This window comes from Nerophis lumbriciformis, linkage group LG25 (assembly GCF_033978685.3).
Source record: "Nerophis lumbriciformis linkage group LG25, RoL_Nlum_v2.1, whole genome shotgun sequence".
Taxonomy (NCBI): domain Eukaryota; kingdom Metazoa; phylum Chordata; class Actinopteri; order Syngnathiformes; family Syngnathidae; genus Nerophis; species Nerophis lumbriciformis.
Window position 1 is genome coordinate 24,903,812 of NC_084572.2, and position 21,348 is coordinate 24,925,159.

The 21,348-nt window shown below is 40.2% G+C and overlaps 1 protein-coding gene across 1 annotated transcript in view; it reads right to left on the reverse strand.

The window, feature by feature from the left end:
- The window catches only part of fbxo41 (F-box protein 41), a 228,028-nt gene that overhangs the window by 124,577 nt on the left and 82,103 nt on the right, over positions 1 to 21,348 (reverse strand). The window contains exon 3 of the mRNA XM_061984025.1: positions 4,956 to 5,080. The gene's annotated coding sequence lies outside the window, so the exon portion shown is untranslated. The remainder of the gene's footprint in view (positions 1 to 4,955; positions 5,081 to 21,348) is intronic.

The window sequence follows — 21,348 nt, forward strand, 5'->3', positions numbered from 1 at the left end:
CCTTGCCTCAAAAAAGGTTGAAAAACACTATTCCACAGTACATACTTTTATTTTGTAGTGTGGAATGTGAGTAAAGGTTTGATCAAGCAAAATTAGTCATACCGAGAGCAATGGTAAATATGAATATACCGGGGGGCGATATAGCTCGGTTGGTAGAGTGGCCGTGCCAGCAACTTGAGGGTTCCAGGTTCGATCCCCGCTTCCGCCATCGTAGTCACTGCCGTTGTGTCCTTGGGCAAGACACTTTACCCACCTGCTCCCAGTGCCACCCACACTGGTTTAAATGTAACTTAGATATTGGGTTTCACTATGTAAAGCACTTTGAGTCACTAGAGAAAAAGTGCTATATAAATATAATTCACTTCACTTCACACTAACCTATTTTTAACTGTCTCTAATGGACTTATGCTTTGTGTGGAAATGGAATGGAAATGTGTTTTTGGCGACACACAATGGCCACAACAATTCATAAAGTTAAGCTTGTGATGCAGTTAATTGAATGACTCGGACACGTTTGTTACAGGATACTTTATAATATGCTTCTGCCTTGGAGGCTTTGTATGTGTAAGTTTAATTTAATTGTATTTTATTCATACAGATAGTCGCACACACCATACACTCTCTTGGATTTTGTCACACTCCATTCTCTAGTTGATTATATTATTGTTTGTTATTATATATATAGTGCATATATATAATAAATCAGAGTTAAATACAACGCCCCCTTGTGGTCTGTGCCGTCTACTCTCCTCCTAAACATAACAGTGATGCAGTTAATTGAATTACGCGCACACTTTGTTACAGGATACTTTCTATAATGCTTCTGCCTCGGAGACTTTGTATGTGTACGTAATATGCAACTATAGTTATTTGATACTTGTTTTAATTGACAACTGTCTTGTTTTAGACTGCAATATTAAGGACACTTATTACATATATCTAGCATGTGCTATTAGTGTGCTTAGCTGTTGTGTAGCTGCTATAGCTTACCATGTTTACCTTTTGGAATACTTGACTAAAATACAAGAAAAGACCAACCTCGTGTCTTTATCGGAGGACATTTAGATGTTAATGGACTGTCCAGCTTTGCACAAGTAAACACTGCTTGCGTCTGAGATTTTAGATTAAGCGGAAATCATCCGATACTTGTTTCCTCGCTGATATAAAACCGATATTCAACATAAATATACGCCAATTTTCCCTTTTAAGACATGCACCTGGGGATAGGTTGATTGGCAACACTAAATTGGCCCTAATGTGTGAATGTGAGTGTGAATGTTGTTTGTCTATCTGTGTTGGCCTTGCGATGAGGTGGCGACTTGTCCTGGGTGTACCCCGCCTTCCGCCCGAATGCAGCTGAGATAGGCTCCAGCACCCCCCGCGACCCCAAAAGGGACAAGCGGAAGAAAATGGATGGATGGATGGATGCTTCGACACCTACAGGACTTAATGGCACAGCAACTGTCATCTGACAGTTTGGTTATGTTATGTTTTTTTCCTCTGTGTTTGTGTTTTATTTCCTCTCAGCGCTCTTATTTTGGTTCCTTTTCCTGCACGTCTCCCTCGCCTGTACCTGATTGGCAGTCTGGCACACCTGGTGGCAATTGCCAATGGGGCTACTATTTATACCTGCCTCGCTCTTCAGTCAGTGCTGGAGTATTGTATGCTGTGGACTAGAGATGTCCGATAATATCGGTATCGGCCGATAAATGCTTTAAAATGTAATATCGTAAATTATCGGTATCGGTTTCAAGAAGTAAAATTAATGACTTTTTAAAACGCCGCTGTACGGAGCGGTACATATCCGGTAGAACACGGACGTCTAGTATACTTTGGACTGAAGCTGTGTGCCTTCATTGTTTTTGTAGCTGTTGTTTTGAGGCATGTTTAAAAAAAATACAAAATAATGCACTTTGTGAAAGTCAAAGTAGTATTTCCCATAGTTGTAGTGGGTATCAGGATTATCTCAGGGAGAGCATGTCACAAATTCCAAGCTGTTTTGAGGCATGTTAAAAAAAATAACGCACTTTGTGACTTCAATAATAAATATGGCAGTGCCATGTTGGCACTTTTTTCCCATAACTGGAGTTGAAGTTGTTCTCTTATTTTGGAAAACCTTGTTTTTGATTGATTGATGGACACTTGTATTAGTAGATTGCACAGTACAGTACATATTCCGTACAATTGACCACTAAATGGTAACACCCGAATAAGTTTTTCAACTTGTTTTAGTCGGGGTCCACGTTAATCAATTCATGGTAAAGTTACATTGTTTAAAGGGGAACATTATCACCAGACCTATGTAAGCGTCAATATATACCTTGATGTTGCAGAAAAAAAGACCATATATTTTTTTAACCGATTTCCGAACTCTAAATGGGTGAATTTTGGCGAATTAAACGCCTTTCTAATATTCGCAGAGCGATGACGTCACAACGTGACGTCACATCGGGAAGCAATCCGCCATTTTCTCAAACACCGAGTCAAATAAGCTCTGTTATTTTCTGTTTTTTCGACAGACATCATGCCTCGTCGGTGTGTTGTCGGAGGGTGTAACAACACGAACAGGGACGGATTCAAGTTGCACCAGTGGCCCAAAGATGCGAAAGTGGCAAGAAATTGGACGTTTGTTCCGCACACTTTACCGACGAAAGCTATGCTACGACAGAGATGGCAAGAATGTGTGGATATCCTGCGACACTCAAAGCAGATGCATTTCCAACGATAAAGTCAAAGAAATCTGCCGCCAGACCCCCATTGAATCTGCCGGAGTGTGTGAGCAATTCAGGGACAAAAGACCTCTGTAGCACGACAAGCAATGGCGGCCGTTTGTTCCCGCAGACGAGCGAGCTAAACACCCCTGGATGTCTTGGCTCACACCGTCCCGAAGATGATCAAGAGAAGAATATCGACCCTAGCTTCCCTGGCCTGCTGACATGAGGGTATGTCTACAGAATATATTAATTGATGAAAATTGGGCTGTCTGCACTCAAAGTGCATGTTGTTGCCAAATGTATTTCATATGCTGTAAACCTAGTTCATAGTTGTTAGTTTCCTTTAATGCCAAACAAACACATACCAATCGTTGGTTAGAAGGCGATCGCCGAATTCGTCCTTGCTTTCTCCCGTGTCGCTGGCTGTCGTGTCGTTTTCGTCGGTTTCGCTTGCATACGGTTCAAACCGATATGGCTCAATAGCTTCAGTTTCTTCTTCAATTTTGTTTTCGCTACCTGCCTCCACACTACAACCATCCGTTTCAATACGCTCGTAATCTGTTGAATCGCATAAGCCACTGAAATCCGAGTCTGAATCCGAGCTAATGTCGCTATAGCTTGCTGTTCTTTCCGCCATGTTTGTTTGTGTTGGCTTCACTATGTGACGTCACAGGAAAATGGACGGGTGTATATAACGATGGTTAAAATCAGGCACTTTGAAGCTTTTTTTTTAGGGATATTGCGTGATGGGTAAAATTTTGAAAAAAACTTCGAAAAATATAATAAGCCACTGGGAACTGATTTTTAATGGTTTTAACCATTCTGAAATTGTGATAATGTTCCCCTTTAATGCATCCAGCGGGGCATCACAACAAAATCAGGCATAAAAATGTGTTAATTCCACGACTGTATATATCGGTATCGGTTGATATCGGAATCGGTAATTAAAAGTTGGACAATATCGGAATATGGGATATCGGCAAAAAAAGTAATTATCGGACATCTCTACTGTGGACTGTTTGCTGGTTCCTGGTCCGTGTTTTACCTGCATGCACTTTTTACATTAAAACCAAGTTTTCCTGCATCGAGCCTGCCATCTCTGCATCTTGGGGTTCGTCACCAACACTTCCTGACAGCAACGACCCAAACAGAGTCTCAGTCAGTCCAACTTCAATCGTTGGCAGTGCAATTAACTCAGTGTAAGCCCGACTTTGGTTGTGCACGGACCAAATGACGGAGAGACAGATGGGCAAACAAATCAATGGAATTGTAAACAAAACCATATCCCCTTACAAACCAACAAGGACGCAAAGTAAACACAGATTTATAGTCCAAATTCCAGTACGGATTCCAACTTATTCATTGAAAGATGACAGAAAAGACCAAAATATTGAGACTGCACCGGTCATTTCTTTCAAGCTGGAAAACTCTAGAATCAACAAACGCCAACTACCGTGTGCACGCATGAGTTGTAATGCTGCAGTGCAGAGAAGGACCCCACACATGTGTTTGCATTACACAAAATGTTACATCGAGTCTCTTGTTGTTGTTTTTACAACAGCAAAAGGTTCTCAGTGCAATTTCTCACGCTTTGTAGTCACACGTGTTTGCCAAAACTCCATGCAAGTGAGGAGGCACTCATGCATGCCAGTCTCAAGCAACATTATTATTGAATGTGCACATTTCTTCAATCTGTCAGTCAAATCATGCACAACAACACCCAGTAGGGTCATGGTGTATGTGCATGTGTGCATGTGTGTGTATACCAATGGGTTATGTTTCTTTTTTTTTTTTTTTTTGCACGACACAAACAGGTCAAAAACAGCACACAAATGTGTAAAAGCATCTGGAAAAAAATGACTAAGACATGCAAACAAGCCCATTGATCATCGCACACATGCAGGAGGCAGGCAGGCATTTACGAGGTGGGTGTGGACGAGCCCAAAATCACCACCACATGACGGGTTTTTTTTTTTTTTTTTTTTTTTGTGTGCAGCTGGGAACCGACATAAAACAGACCAAAAAAAGGGCCCGGCGTCAGGTGCATGCACGTCGGCACAGCTGTGCCCCTCTCACCGGGAAGAAGACAAGATGCTTAGACCCCCCATTTCCTCCCCTATAGCTTGCATGCTAAGACGTAAGATGGACGGGAGCGGACAGTGATCGCGATTAAAGGCAACATACGCACACTAAAACGAATCAATCGCGCATACGTGTTTATTTGAAGAAAAGAAGACTCACCTCGCAACAAATCTTGTGCCCCTTTTTTTTTTTTTTTTTTCCTCTCTCTCCGCTCCGGAGCAAGGAAGCGCTCCAGCCCTCCGTGACGTCACAAGGCTGCAGCAGAGCAGAGCGCGTCGGCAGGCCTGCAGAGGAGAGAGGGAGAGAACAGATGCAAAAAAAAAAAAAAAAGATAAGGGGGGGAAAAATATCACACCCCTCCCATTATCCGAGGAAGGGGCGAGACTGTGCAAAGCGAGGTGCAGCAAATAATAAAATATAATGCAATAAGATGCATTAAAACGCTGTAATATATATTTTCTCTTTGAAAGACAAAAACATTTCATTTTTTATTTATCTCCTTCATTGATGTGCATCTTTGATCAATAGACAATTAAACCTCAGCAACTAAACACACATTTACACACCAATGCCTGAGAAGGAACAGGATGAAGACAATCTTATGTTTCCCTGCCCCCTTCAACATAGTCTTACTTAATGGATAGCATACAAACCAAACAAATACATTCAAATATAATGGAAACAAACAAAAAGCACACAAAAAACCCAAGTGCAAAACTTCATGAAGTACAAACCGAACAAAAAAAAAAGTACAAACCCCGTTTCCATATGAGTTGGGAAATTGTGTTAGATGTAAATTGAAATGGAATACAATGATTTGCAAATCCTTTTCAACCCATATTCAATTGAATGCACTATTAAGACAACATATTTGATGTTCAAACTCAAACTTTATTTATTTTTTTTTGCAAATAATAATTAACTTTGAATTTAGAATACTTTGGCAACACATGCCAAAGTAGTTGGGAAAGGGCATGTTCACCACTGTGTTACATGGCCTTTCCTTTTAACAACACTCAGTAAACATTTTATAAGCTTCTCAGGTGGAATTCTTTCCCATTCTTGCTTGATGTACAGCTTAAGTTGTTCAACAGTCCGGGGTCTCCGTTGTGGTATTTTAGGCTTCATAATGCGCCACACATTTTCGAAGGGAGACAGGTCTGGACTACAGGCAGGCCAGTCTAGTACCCGCACTCTTTTACTATGAAGCCACGTTGATGTAACACGTGGCTTGGCATTGACTTGCTGAAATAAGCAGGGGCGTCCATGGTAACGTTGCTTGGATGGCAACATATGTTGCTCCAAAACCTGTATGTACCTTTCAGCATTAATGAAGCCTTCACATATGTGTATGTTACCCATGTCTTGGGCACTAATACACCCCCATACCATCACACATGCTGGCTTTTCCACTTTATGCCTACAACAATCCGGATGGTTCTTTTCCTCTTTGGTCCGGAGGACATGACGTCCACAGTTTCCAAAAACAATTTGAAATGTGGACTCGTCAGACCACAGAACACTTTTCCACTTTGTATCAGTCCATCTTAGATGAGCTCAGGCCCAGCTAAGCCGACGGCGTTTCTGGGTGTTGTTGATAAACTGTTTTCGCCTTGCATAGGAGAGTTTTAACTTGCACTTACAGATGTAGCAACCAACTGTAGTTACTGACAGTGGGTTTCTGAAGTGTTCCTGAGCCCATGTGGTGATATCCTTTACACACTGAGGTCGCTTGTTGATGCAGTACAGCCTGGGGGATCGAAGGTCACAGGCTTAGCTGCTTACGTGCAGTGATTTCTCCAGATTCTCTGAACCCTTTGATGATATTACGGACCGTAGATGGTGAAATCCCTAAATTCCTTACAATAGCTGGTTGAGAAAGGTTTTTCTTAAACTGTTCAACAATTTGCTCACGCATTTGTTGACAAAGTGGTGACCCTCGCCCCATCCTTGTTTGTGAATGACTGAGCATTTCATGGAATCTACTTTTATACCCAATCATGGCACCCACCTGTTCCCAATTAGCCTGCACACCTGTGGGATGTTCCAAATAAGTGTTTGATGAGCATTCCTCAACTTTATCAGTATTTATTGCCACCTTTCTCAACTTCTTTGTCGCGTGTTGCTGGCATCAAATTCTAAAGTTAATGATTTGCAAAAAAAAAAAAAGTTTATCAGTTTGAACATCAAATATGTTGTCTTTGTAGCATATTCAACTGAATATGGGTTGAAAATGATTTGCAAATCATTGTATTCCGTTTATATTTACATCTAACACAATTTCCCAACTCATATGGAAACGGGGTTTGTAATATACACCTCACGGGATGATACAAAACAAATACAAAACAATAAGTAAAATAATAAATATAAAGCAAAATGTAAACACTCATGGCTGTCCATATGATCTTATTGTTCTGTCTTTATATATTTTTTTCCAATTGAAATATATTTTATGTCATTGTAAAGAGAATTCCATAGTTTAACCCCCACCACTGATATACACATTTGTTTTAAAGTTGTCCTTGAATACTGATGTTGGAAATGACCATTTCTTCTATGCTCTTCATTCTCAGAAGTGATGACAAACATTTTTTGTAAATTTGCTGGTAATGTTTTACTTTTAGCCTTAAACTGTCTGTAACTTTACTACCTCCTGTAGTTTCAATAAAGCAAAATTAATAAATATGCTAGTGTGTTCTACATAATCTACTTCATGATTAATCCTTATAGCTCTTCTCTGTAGTTGATACAATGCCTTTATGTTACTCTTATATGTGTTCCCCCACACTTCCACACAGTAGCTGATATATGACAATATAAGTGCACAATACAACATACGCATTGAATAACAACCCCGTTTTTATTATGAAACCAAAAAAAAATTACAATCTATTATTTATTATTATTACAGGGTGCATGTGGCAATATTAAAGAATGCCCGATTGCTTTCAAAACATCTTTTTTTTTATGCTGGTGTCTCCAAGTAACACTCTGAAACCGGAAGTAGTCTTTGGCGCCGCAATTGCGCGCTAGGAACATGCACCAAAACCACGTCCCCACCCGAGATGAACTAAATTGTGAGACCCAGTTGCAGAAAAACATTTAAAGGGGCCGGGGGGCTCGCTTGCATGCTAGAGCTGCACTGCCGGGACTTTGTCTGTCCACAACCATACTTGCCAACCTTGAGACCTCCGAATTCGGGAGATTGGGCGGGGCCGGGGTTAAGGGGGGAGGAGTATATTTATAGCTAGAATTCACTGAAATTCAAGTATTTCTTATATATATATATATATATACACATATATACATACTTGCCAACCCTCCCGATTTTTCCGGGAGACTCCCGAATTTCAGTGCTCCTCCCGAAAATCTCCCGGGGCAACCATTCTCCCGAATTTCTACCAATTTTCCCCCTGACAACAATATTAAGGCCTTTAGCGTTCTCTACAACCTGTCGACGCGTCCGCTTTTTCACCATACAAACAGCGTGCCGGCCCAGTCACATGTTGTATGAGGCTTCTGCATACACACGTGAGTAACTGCAACACAAACTTGATCAACAGCCATACAGGTCACACTGAGGGTGGCCGTACAAACAACTTTAATACTGCTACAAATATGCGCCACACTATGAACCCACACCAAACAAGAATGCCAAACACATTTCGGGAGAACATCCGGACCATAACACAACATAAACACAACAGAACAAATACCCAGAATCCCTTGCAGCCCTAACTCTTCCGGGCTACAATATACACCCCCGCTACCACCAAACCCCGCCCCCCCCCCAACCCCACCCACCTCAACCCCCCCTCAATCTCCCGAATTCGGAGGTCTCAAAGTTGGCATTTATGGAGAGACGTCACCGACTGATGCATAAGGAGTGGTCACCCCACGTCCCGACCACATGTGAAAGTCCAGTCCATTGGGAGGCCAGCAGGGGTTCATCTTGAATGGAGACAAGTCGCATCTTAATTGTACAGGAGGCCAGTGCAGGTATGTATGTATGTATGTATAATATATAAATAAAGGTATATAACAAAGGTCTTAACTCATTCTCCTTCTATGCCACATCAATATGGAATGCACTCCCAACAGGTGTAAAAGAACGTGCATCTCTATCCTCCTTCAAAACCACACTAAAAGAACACCTCCAGGCAACTACAACCCTAGACTAACACCCTCCCCCCACCACATCCCACCTCCTCGGATTGTAAATAATCAAATGTATATACAAACCCCGTTTCCATATGAGTTGGGAAATTGTGTTAGATGTAAATATAAACGGAATACAATGATTTGCAAATCATTTTCAACCCATATTCAGTTGAATATGCTACAAAGACAACATATTTGATGTTCAAACTGATAAACATTTTTTTTTTGCAAATAATCATTAACTTTAGAATTTGATGCCAGCAACACGTGACAAAGAAGTTGGGAAAGGTGGCAATAAATACTGATAAAGTTGAGGAATGCTCATCAAACACTTATTTGAAACATCCCACAGGTGAACAGGCAAATTGGGAACAGGTGGGTGCCATGATTGGGTATAAAAGTAGATTCCATGAAATTCTCAGTCATTCACAAACAAGGATGGGGCGAGGGTCACCACTTTGTCAACAAATGCGTGAGCAAATTCTTGCACAGTTTAAGAAAAACCTTTCTCAACCAGCTATTGCAAGGAATTTAGGGATTTCACCATCTACGGTCCGTAATATCATCAAAGGGTTCAGAGATTCTGGAGAAATCACTGCACGTAAGCAGCTAAGCCCGTGTCCTTCGATCCCTCAGGCTGTACTGCATCAACAAGCGACATCAGTGTGTAAAGGATATCACCACATGGGCTCAGGAACACTTCAGAAACCCACTGTCAGTAACTACAGTTGGTCGCTACATCTGTAAGTGCAAGTTAAAACTCTCCTATGCAAGGCGAAAACCGTTCATCAACAACACCCAGAAACGCCGTCGGCTTCGCTGGGCCTGAGCTCATCTAAGATGGACTGATACAAAGTGGAAAAGTGTTCTGTGGTCTGATGAGTCCACATTTCAAATTGTTTTTGGAAACTGTGGACGTCGTGTCCTCCGGACCAAAGAGGAAAAGAACCATCCGGTATGTTATAGGCGCAAAGTTGAAAAGCCAGCATCTGTGACGGTATGGGGGTGTAATAGTGCCCAAGACATGGGTAACTTACACATCTGTGAAGGCGTCATTAATGCTGAAAGGTACATACAGGTTTTGGAGCAACATATGTTGCCATCTAAGCAACGTTACCATGGACGCCCCTGCTTATTTCAGTAAGACAATGCCAAGCCATCAACGTGGCTTCATAGTAAAAGAGTGCGGGTACTAGACTGGCCTGCCTGTAGTCCAGACCTGTCTCCCATTGAAAATGTGTGGTGCATTATGAACCCTAAAATACCACAACGGAGACCCCCGGACTGTTGAACAACTTAAGCTGTACATCAAGCAAGAATGGGAAAGAATTCCATCTGAGAAGCTTAAAAAATGTTTACTGAGTGTTGTTAAAAGGAAAGGCCATGTAACACAGTGGTGAACATGCCCTTTCCCAACTACTTTGGCACGTGTTGCAGCCATGCAATTCTAAGTTAATGATTATTTGCAAAAAAAAAATTAAGTTTATGAGTTTGAACATCAAATATCTTGTCTTTGCAGTCTATTCAATTGAATGTGGGTTGAAAAGGATTTGCAAATCATTGTATTCCGTTTTTATTTACATCTAACACAATTTCCCAACTCATATGGAAACGGGGTTTGTAGATTCTTTACCGAGTCGCTTTGAGTAATTGTTTGGTTGTCAACTGTTAAGGTGGTATTATTAAATAAATGTCGGTGTCTAGCAGGACCGATAATCAACATTTCCGTTTTCTTAGCGTTGAGTTGCAAAAAGTTGCTGGACATCCATTGTTTAATTTCATTTAGACTACAATCTGGCATGTTGATCAGCTTTAGGGGCCTGTAGAGTTGGGTGTCATCAGCATAACAGTGAAAGCCAACACCGTATTTGCGTATGATGTCACCTCACGGCAGCATGTAGATGCTGAAGAGTGCTGGGCCACGAACCGAACCCTGTGGAACTCCACACGTTACCTTAACATACTCCGAGGTCACATTGTTATGAGAAACGCACTGGATCCTGTCAGTAGGATAGGAGTTAAACCAAGAAAAGGCTAAGTCTGACATACCAATATGTGTTTTGATACGTTCTAATAGAGTGTTATGATTGACAGTATCGAAAGCAGCGCTAAGATCAAGAATGACGCATCAGCATCCATAGTTAGCAATAGATCATTAGTAATGATTGTCTCTGTAGAGTGATTTGCCCTGAAACCGGACTGAAAGGGTTCACAAACATTGTATACATTTCTGGCAACCAAGAATACATTGATTTAATGAATACATCCAAACAAATAAATATTTCCTGTGTGCAGATTTGTTAACAACCTTTTAGACACACTTTCTCTGGATCACGGCAACATTGTTATAGATGTGTGTGTGAGAGACAGGAAGAAAAGCTCTGACTTGCAAGATGAGAAGCTGTTATGTACACCTCGAACAAAAAGCAACCTGTCATTTTCAGACAATCTAGATATTTTACTTGACACAGTAATCATACAATTCTACATATGTTGCATCAAAACCTAAGGCTGTCTACGTAACGCATGCGAATAAAAAAAAAAAAACATGTCGCATTAATCATGTATGACCGTGAATTAATTGTGCAATTTGTTTACATGCTTCTTTTTCTTAAAAGGGAACTTTAAGAACTTTGTTAATTTTTTGTCCTTCATCCACAATCCTTATGTGAGACAAGAGCACACGTTTTTCCCTTTCCGGGGTATCCTAAATAGTGGAAAACTGCTAGCAAGAGGCTGCGAACAATGCAGGCAATAAAGAGACAGTAGAACCGCGATTTACAAAGACAATTGGTTCTCGAACGGGGTTTGTAAATCGAAAAGTTCATATAGTGAAGCGGAGTTCTCCAGAAGAAACAACTTAACCTCGACAAAAGTGTCTATTTTGGTAAAAGTTTGTACACAATATAAAGTGTTGTATATCAAACAAACATGCGTACACATACACACGTCACATTTTTTACCAGAAAAGTCCATCCATCCATCCATCCATTTTCTACCGCTTATTCCCTTTGGGGTCGCGGGGGGCGCTGGAGCCAGTTTCATCAAAATTAAATCTTGCTGTGGTACAAAGCCTGCTTCACCGATTCTTCTATATTTGTGAGCGCCATTAACCTCTTAAGGCCCAAGCTGTTTGTTTACATGCTTTTTTAATTTATCTTTGCTATTTGGGCTTATTGGACCCTAATTAGAATAAAAAATATGAATCATCTTTTGTTATGATGTACTTAGTCCATAAGTACACTGATGACATCTATAAAACAAGAGAAGAAGCAAAGAATTAAACAGAGACAGAATTAAATTTGGCTCAATTGAGGAGAGACTCAACACGCTCTGGCGAAAGATTGTACGCCTCCTCTTTTATTTGGACTTTCCCTGATTACATGGCAACAGCTGTTTCTAAGGGACGGGGGTCGTAAACAGCCATCGCCTTTGGTTACAGAACAGTTCAAAAGAAAAGGTCGTAAACAGTTCACAGAAAAGGTCGTAAAAGAGTTCAAAGAAGAGGTCCCTGTAGGAGAGTCAGGTCCTGCTTTCTCTTCGCTTTGTAGTTCTCGGGTCAAAACAATATCTTTATTGATTACAATACATGAAAGAAACAGAACACCTTCATGTTGCTTCCCATCCTACACAGTGGAGTTTTACAAGCCTTCTTCTTGGTAGGTTCAAAGACAGCGTTTGTCTTCTCACCGGGAACTCATTGAAACACAAAGTTTTGTGATAACTTAGACATTCTGACATACACAAACGTGTACTTCATGTTTAGTGATATGCTAATTCTTATTTTTACACTTTTTTTCCCCAAATTCCATTGTATGTTATACTCTTCTGACACCACCAGATGGCAGTATAAGTGTCCACATAAGCGGCCATAAGACCCCAATTCAGTAGTGTACGCAATTTTGGAAATAAGAGCTAAAAGGTGCTGTCCACGCATGTGGCCACTAAGCCTTTGTAATCCTCGCAATTTATTTATTAATTTATTTTTAACGCCACAGTGATTAGCATTTTCTTTCCACGCTGGTCTGTTGAGGTTTTTTTTGGAAGTCATGAGTTAGCAAAATGGGCAAAACTTGTCAAAAAGATGAAAAAACTGAAAACAAAAAACAAAACAAAAAACACACACACTAAAGTACTGAGTAGCGACGTAGAGGGCTCTGAATCCTCACTAAAAAGCTGCGCCCTGAGTCAGAATATTTGTATCTAAGTTATCACAAAACTTTGTGTTACAATGAGTTCCCGGCGAGCAGACAAAAGCTGTCTTTGATCTTACCAATCAAAAGGCTTGTAAAACTCCACTGTGTAGGATGGGAAGCGACATGAAGGTGTCAGTTTCTTTGATCTATTGTAATCCACAGGAAGATTTTGTCTTGACCCGAGATCTACAAAGCAGAGAGGAAGCAGGACCCGACCCCCTCCAGGCACCTTTTCTTTGAACTGTTTTGTAACCAAAGGCGGCGGCTGTTTACGACCCCCCTTCCTTTAGAAACAGCTGTTGCCATGTAATCAGGGAAAGTCCAAATGAAAGAGGAGGCGTGCGACCTTTCGTCAGAGCGTGGTGGAAGACTGTACAAAGAGTACAGCCCAGACGTTTCTCCTCAATGAGCTAAATTGAATTCTGTCTCTGTTTAATTCCTTGCTTCTTAACTGTTTAATAGATGTCATCAGTGTTTGAACCTGACACCCTGCTTTTTGCTTGCAGGTGGAACACAAAATGAACAAATTCGTACACGGAGGCACAATTGGCTTGATCTAAAAGTTTGTCAATCGAAATGTTCGCAAATAGAGGGATTGTAAATCAAGGTCCCACTATACGATCTATTCTATCAAAAAAGTACTCTAAAATGTACATTCAGGCACATTCATGATAAAATGTCAATATTGTAGTATTTGTCGCTTTAAAATAGACGGACGGAACTCTAGATAATACACAAGTTTTGAGCAAATAAATTATTTAGGTAAAACTTTATAAAATGTTAGCATATGACAGAGGTCTTCAAAGTTTGTCAGGCCAAGGACCACCAAACTGATGGAAGGACACGAGTTTGTGATCGTTTTAAATTGAACTGATACTCAAATGTACCTTGTTATTATGCAATACTCAGTGGCCTAGTGGTTAGAGTGTCCGCCTTGAGATCGGTAGGTTGTGAGTTCAAACCCCGGCCGAGTCATACCAAAGACTATAAAAGTGGGACCCATTACCTCCCTACTTGGCACTCAGCATCAAGGGTTGGAATTGGGGGTTAAATCACCAAAAATGATTTCCGGGCACGGCCACCGCTGCTGCTCACTACTCCCCTCACCTCCCAGGGGGTGATCAAGGGTGATGGGTCAAATGCAGAGAATAATTTCACCACACCTAGTGTGTGTGTGACAATCATTGGTACTTTAACTTTAATACCAAGATATTCAAATTGTACAGTATTGGGCTGCTAATAGCTAGCTGACAACTCAACTAGCGCACTAATCGTCAGCTGGCAATTGGCGTCCTGATAGTTTGCAGCTTTCGCCGCTAATCACTGACGACTAAGGGCGCTAATCGCTAGCTGGTAGTTATACAATCAATCAATCAATCAATCAATGTTTACTTATATAGCCCTAAATCACAAGTGGCTCAAAGGGCTGCACAACATCTTCGGCTCAGATCCCATATCCTAATGCTCAGTGGCCTTGTGGTTAGAGTGTCCGCCCTGAGATCAGTAGGTCGCGAGTTCAAACCCCGGCCGAGTCATACCAAAGACTATAAAAATGAGACCCATTGCCTCCCTGCTTGGGTTGGAATTGGGGGTTAAATCACCAAAAAATTATTCCCGAGCGCTGCCGCCACTGCTGCTCACTGCTCCCCTCACCTCCCAGGGGGTGGAACAAGGGGATGGGTCAAATGCAGAGGCTAATTTCATCACACCTAGTGTTTGTGTGTGACTATCAGTGGTACTTTAACTTTTATTGCCTTTAATAGCTAGCTATCCTAAATGCTAACATGAATATAATAATTATTCATGTTTTGGTTTTTTTAAATGCAAGTTACAATGAGTAAGCAATACTACTGCCATTTCGGAAGTTTTAAACTGTTTTTAAAAAAAACATGTTGAAACTTTCCTGACCCTCCCTGCAGTACCTCTGCGGACCTCCAGGAGGGGTCACGGACCCCCTGTTGAAGACCTCTGGGGTATGACATTCTGACAATAAAATCACATTTGTGTGAAAATATTGTGATCTTTTTTTAACATAATTCAAATCATGCAAGCACGTAATTTACTGTGATTAATCGTTCATCAAAATTCCAAAAGTGTGAAAGATGACCGTAATAAAACTTAATAAAACATCAGTGATGCTGACAAACGTACAGTATAGAATAATACTGCATTGGTCAGAGCTGGTAAACATTAATACATGACTTACTAACCATGTGGTCTACTTAGGCCAGTCGACTAAAAGCCAAACACTGTACACCATTTAACACACATTAATAATGCATGCAACTGAGACTGTCTGACTCCGTTCACGTGCATTTTTTTTCCAGACAAAATCCACAAAAAATGTAGATTGTGCAACAGCGGCAAAAAATAAAGAAAAAAAAAATCCCAAACTCTATTTTATGCTGCCCTTTTTTTTGTTGTTGCTGCAGCTGTTGCATATACTGTAGTACTGTAAATGGTAATTACAAAAATATAATATAAGATAATAGTATATATTATATACTGTATATATAATATGTAAATATTACATACATGCAATATTTTATATTGCTACTATGGTACATTTTTAGTCTACTTTATACCTGCATTATCCTTTCCATCCTTACCCTTTCCATCCTTTGTACCTGAACTACTGTGTGGAACAATTTCCCTTGTGGATCAATAAAGTTTGTCTAAGTCTCAGTCTAAGAAATGACTGAAAATAAGATGCATATTTGCTGATCTGCACAGAGTGTGTATAAAACTGGCCAGCAGAGGGCGAAATAATTGTAAAGATAATTCATAGAGATTTCATCCTAATCTGTGACATTGATATAAGAACATTCATTGTAGTAACATCCTGGAAATATCCATATAGTCTAAAATTAGTCAGATAATAGACTTATGAATAAAGGGGATCTCAAACCTCTTACAGGAGACAACATTTTATAAAGACCTCCTTGTAATCCTCATGGGAATTCTTTATTTACATTTTGTTAATTTCTATCATTTTGCACCAGTAATTTTTCTTCTTAAATAACTGTGTATAATTCAACATAATCAAGGAAATATTTTTGAAAACAATTATACAATTTTTTTAAATATTATTTAGTTATAAAAAACATTTTTATTTGAATAAAAACATGGATTTCTTTGTTGAACATAATCAACCAACAAGAGGCAAATTCACAATGATTATGTGTCAGTATCGGCCATAGCGGCCCTGTATTGACTGGGTATCGGATCGATACCAACGTTCCTCATATCGCCCACCCCTGCTAACAGCCATGTTCATTTTGGTGTCTGCTCGCGCCAAATTGGCCTTGAAGTTATCCATCAGCTCAAAATGGCAGTGCTGGATGAATGATAGGTAGAGATGTCCGATAATGGCTTTTTTGCCGATATCCGATATTCCGATATTGTCCAACTCTTAATTACCGATTCCGATATCAACCGATATTGATATATACAGTCGTGGAATTAACACATTATGCCTAATTTTGTTGTGATGCCCCGCTGGATGCATTAAACAATGTAACAAGGGGGTAGCGGGGGGGTGTATATTGTAGCGTCCCGGAAGAGTTAGTGCTGCAAGGGGTTCTGGGTATTTGTTCTGTTGTGTTTATGTTGTGTTCTCCCGAAATGTGTTTGTCATTCTTGTTTGGTGTGGGTTAACAGTGTGGCGCATATTTGTAACAGTGTTAAAGTTGTTTATACGGCCACCCTCAGTGTGACCTGTATGGCTGTTGACCAAGTATGTATTGCATTCACTTGTGTGCGTGAAAAGCTGTAGGTATTATGTGATTGGGCCGGCACGCAAAGGCAGTGCCTTTAAGGTTTATTGGCGCTCTGTACTTCTCCCTACGTCCGTGTACACAGTGGCGTTTTAAAAAGTCATAAATTTTACTTTTTGAAACAGATACCGATAATTTCCGATATTACATTTTAAAGCATATATCGGCCGATAATATCGGCAGTCCGATATTATCGGACATCTCTAATGATAGGTCTACTATTTTTATATCTGACTGTGCAAATATGAGGGTTCTCTCTCTCTCTCTCTCTCTCTCTCTCTCTCTCTCTCTCTCGCTCATCTGTTATTGCGCCAATCAACTCCTTTTTGTCACACAATGACCGAAGCCATTTGTGCGTAACTGTGCCAGTCTGCGCGTACTTAATATAGGAGCCAAAATAGCTGCCGCAAACACTTTCAGGTCTGATAGATCACATTACGGGCGCTAAATGGCTAAATTGGCCTCTCCTACTCCCAATATGTTCTGATAACCATCATATGATCTAGAACAGTGTTTTTCAACCTTTTCTGAGCTGAGGCACATTTTTTTTCATTGAAAAAATTCTGAGGCACACCACCAGCAGAAAACATGAAAAAATTAAACTCAGCAGCCGATATTGACAGTAAAAAGTCCTTCTCGCAATTGTTTGATATGAATTCAAACCATAACTAATTGAGATGTCCAATAATGTTGTTTTTTTACAATATCCGATAGTCCAACTCTTAATTACCGATTCCGATATCAACCGATACCGATATATACAGTGGTGGAATTAACACATTATTATGCCTAATTTTGTTGTGATGCCCCGCTGGATGCATTAAACAATGTAACAAGGTTTTCCAAAATAAATCAACTCAAGTTATGGAAAAAAATGCCAACATGGCACTGCCATATTTATTATTGAAGTCACAGAGTGCATTATTTTTTTTAACATGCCTCAAAACAGCAGCTTGGAATTTGGGACATGCTCTCCCTGAGAGAGCATGATGAGGTTGAGGTGGGCGGGGTTGGGGGGGGCAGGGTTGAGGTGGGGAGGCGGGGGGTAGGGGGCAGCGGGGGGTGTATATTGTAGCGTCCCGGAAGAGTTAGTGATACGAGGGGTTCTGGGTATTTGTTCTGTTGTGTTAATGTTGTGTTACGGTGCGGATGTTCTCCCGAAATGTGTTTGTTATTCTTGTTTGGTGTGGGTTCACAGTGTGGCGCATATTTGTAACAGTGTTAAAGTTGTTTATCACCCTCAGTGTGACCTGTATGGTTGTTGACCAAGTATGCTTTGCATTCACTTGTGTGTGTGAAAAGCCGTAGATATTATGTGACTGGGCCGGCACGCAAATGCAGTGCCTTTAAGGTTTATTGGCGCTCTGTACTTCTCCCTACATCCGTGTAGCACTCCGTACTGCGGCGTTTTAAAAAGTCATACATTTTACTTTTTGAAACCGATACCGATATCGGCAGTCCGATATTATCGGACATCCCTGATAACCAACCATGCATCACTATAGCTTTTGTCTCAAAGTAGGTGTACTGTCATGACCTCCTGTGTGTAGTGTTTTAGATCTTGTCTTACGCTCCTATTTTGTTGTTGATTGTCATGTCATTTACGGATGTACTTTGTGGACGCCATCTGCTCCACACGCTGTAAGTCTTTGCTGTCATCCAGCATTCTGTTTTTGTTTACTTTGCCTTTTCTTAGAGGCACTCACCTTTTGTTTATTTTTGGTTTAGGCATTAGATACCTTTTTACCTGCAAACCACCGTAGTCGTTCCCGACATCCACAAAGCAATTAGCTACCTGCTGCCACCTACTGATATGGGAGAGTATTACACGGTTACTCTGCCCAGCTCTAGACAGCACAGACCCTCAACAACGGCACATTTGCGGATTATAATTACTGGTTTGCAAAAAATATTTTTAACCCAATTAGGTGAAATTACATAAACTCCCACGGCACACCAAACAATATCTCACGGTACACCAGTGTGCCGCGGAACAGTGGTTGAAAAACACTGATCTAGAAGGCATAACTTTGCTTGCTAGTTGGGATATTGAACAGACACAATCCATTAGCTTAGTATGGATCATCTTTGCGCGTTCTATCCAGTTTGAAACCCCCAAACGAGGGCCGAGGGACCCCTAAAGGTGCCCTGACCCAAGTTTAAGAAACCCTTAGATAGAAGGGCGAATGGACATGTAGAAAAAACAAAAGTGTATATTTAGAAACCATAGAAACAGACAGTCCATCACTTCCTGTCTGGCTACCAATACTTATTAATTACTAATAATTGGCACGGGTATAGCTCACCTGGGTGCATAATAAAAATGCACTTCTGGCTTCGACACTTTCTGTCCTAATGTCTTTTCAACAAATTCACCGCATTTTCCAACTTCAAATTATTCAGAGCAAGTGTACAGAGCATTAAGGTGCCAAAAAAGACCATACTTCATTACGCTGTCAAATTATTCACGCAAAATGTCATTTTCCTTTGCTCCCCCCCCAACCCCTTGATTTATGAGGTAAAAAATTATTCTCCAAAGCCTGTAAACTGGTGATGGAAAATAAAATAAAGAAAAATGGTAATTAAGACAATAACATTGTGATGTTTTGGAGAAGCAACATTTTCTTTCAACATGTTTAGTTACAAATAATGATTACTCATGAATACCGACTACATTTCCCAATATTGTGGCAGAGGGCATTCATTTACTTAACAGCAGCGAGTAAGTGCACATATACATATGTACACACACACACACACACACACACACACACACACACACACACACACACACACACACACACACACACACACACACACACACACACACACACACACACTAAACTGTATATACAGTAAATAAAGTTGTATTTTTGCCTCATTCCTGTGAGAATCCTGCATGTGACTAAAGCATTAGAGATTGGAACTATCCAGGACTAGCTGCAGTGTGCTCAAACAACCACCAGGTAGCATCTATGAGCAGATAATACTGTATCATCTCTTTCCCGTTCGGATTTAGCAGGCCGGTAGCGCATTCTTCACTCAGGCTTTAAGTGAGTGATGGGGTAAAAAAATTAACTGTGCATAGGACCCCATTGTGCGTGAAGAAGCGCATGTAGAATGTCAATTAATGAATGACAGGGGGTTTCATATAAAATTTCACAGCAAATATATTCCTAGCCCCTTCCTGCTCCATCACCGATATGACTATGATGGCAAATTTCCCGAAAAACTTTCCGTGTCCCCCGTGGCACCGTTAGTTAACAGTTGTAATCCCTGCAAAATTAGTTACATTTGTTATTTTGGACTAAACAAATAAATTATTTAACAACAACAACAAAAGTATGAAGATAGTTTCACATAAATAAAACTGTCCAAAAAAAATTTAATGGGTGGGGGCCTCAAAATAAAATTATTATTAATAATCATTATTATAATTATTAATTTTTTAATCTGATGATTTTTTTAATAAAGATTCATCACAGTTGCTTATTGTGGGACTAACATGGCCACGGGTGCACTCCAACACTGTTGATTGTTGTCGATGCAACCGTAGCATTCGAGCTAGAAGCTGCCTCAAAAATGTGTTACTGCCGCAAGGTTAGCCAGTAGCCAAAACAACAACAACAAAACAGCACTTCCTTATTATGCACCAATGACAGTTACAACAAGTGAGGTTGCATTCACAGAACCCTGGGATTACGAGCATCAACATTACACAACAAGCAAGTCGGTGTTTGCACATTCTCTGTGTTCTATATTGCTGCAAAAATTTGGACTATTTATCAGGAATTGTATTCCCTATTTGTTTTTGTTTTAACAAAAACATTTTTTTTTAATTATTATTTTTAAACTGCCCAAGTGGTTACGGTTCAAACGTAAACTATACCCATCCTGAGTGAACACCACTTTCGTACTTCGCTACAAGTTATTTCTTGAATTCATTAGTGTTTCTCACCTTCTTTATCAGAGTGCTGGATTATTTTGCAGTTGTACTTAATTTAAAAAAATAAAAAAAGGACAGACACTGATAGAAATGTGTACCATTGACATTTGAACAGGTACCTGGGAATCCATACCAGTGCTCATCAGTACCAATTTTCAGTACTTTGTGTGTGGATAAATATTGTTTTTGATTAAAAAAAAACTCATCTTTTATTTCGACATTGAAAAATGAGATGATTATGATAAATGATTTTCAGTTATATATATTTTTAATGTATTTAATAGTTAATTTGCAAGTATGACATTAAGTTGCAATTACAGCTGCAAGTCTAAGACGATAAATGGCAGTAGTGTGTAATTTATGCAGTGTTTTTTGTTGTTGCCCCCTAAAAAGTGTTAATACTGCAAGTATTGTGCCTGTTACACACCAGCTGATTGTAACGTGCATCTTAGTTATAGTTTTCATCAACA